Source organism: Otolemur garnettii, unplaced genomic scaffold (assembly GCF_000181295.1).
Source record: "Otolemur garnettii isolate 467f Iridium unplaced genomic scaffold, OtoGar3 scaffold00025, whole genome shotgun sequence".
In the NCBI taxonomy this organism is placed as follows: domain Eukaryota; kingdom Metazoa; phylum Chordata; class Mammalia; order Primates; family Galagidae; genus Otolemur; species Otolemur garnettii.
Window position 1 is genome coordinate 11,683,820 of NW_003852420.1, and position 1,153 is coordinate 11,684,972.

Below are 1,153 nucleotides of genomic sequence, written 5' to 3' on the forward strand. Positions count from 1 at the left end.
GCACTCTACCCAGGGGGACGGCTTGAGGCTCCGTCTCAAAAAAAAAAAAAAAAAGAAAAAAAACTCTTGGGTACAAGCAAGTCTCTTGCCTCATCCTCCCGAGTAACTAGGACTACAGGTGCCTGCCACAACACCCACCTATTTTTAGAGACAGAATCTTGCTCTTGCTTAGGCTGGTGTCGAACCCATGAGCTCAGGCAATCCACCAGCCTCAGCCTCCCAGAGTAACAGAACAGGAGACCTCACCAGGCCATTTTGTTGTTGTTCTTTTAACAAAAAAAAAATTTTTTTTTGAAACAGAGTCTCACTCTGTGACCCTTCATAGAGGGCCTTGGTGCCATAGCTCATAGCATTTTAAAATTCTTGGGCTCAAGAGACCCTCTTGCCTCAGCCTCCCAAGTAGCTGGAACTATAGATGTGCACCACCATGTATGGCTAGGTTTTCTTTTCTTTTTGAGACCGAGTCTTATTTTGTCACCCTCAGTGGAGCACTGTGGCATCATAGCTGACAGCAACTTCAAGCTCTTGGACTCAAGAAATTCTCTTGCCTCAGCCTCCCAAGTAGCTGGGACTATAAGCACCTGCCAAAATGCCCGGCTATTTTTGGAGATGGGGTCTCTCTCTTGCCCAGGCTGATCTCCAACTCCTGAGGTCAGGCAATCCACCTGCTTTGGCCTGGAGTGCTAGGACTGGCTAGGTTTCCTATTTTTAGTACAGCTGGGGTCTCACTCTCGTTGTGACCTCACCAAATGTGAAATCAGGCCAGTCTCAAACTTCTGACCTCAAGGGATCCACCCACCGCAGCCTCCCAGAGTGCTAGGATTACAGGTGTGAGCCACCACACCTGGCCAAAAAATTTAAAAACAAAGGTAAAAAAGAGTAGAATGAATAATTCAATTTAGGAGTCTATTCCTATAATGGAATACTATGCAATAATGAAAAAGAACAAACTTCTGGCTTGGTGTCCAGGCAGTTGTGGCAGGTAACTGTAGTCCCAGCTACTTGGGGGGCTGAGGCATGAGAATTGCTTAAGCCCAAGAGTTTGAGGTTGCTGTGAGCTGTGACGTCACAGCACTCTACCCAGGGCAACAGCTTAAGACTCTGTCTCAAAAAAAAAAAAAGAAGAAGAAGAAGAAGAAAAGAAAGAAAGAAA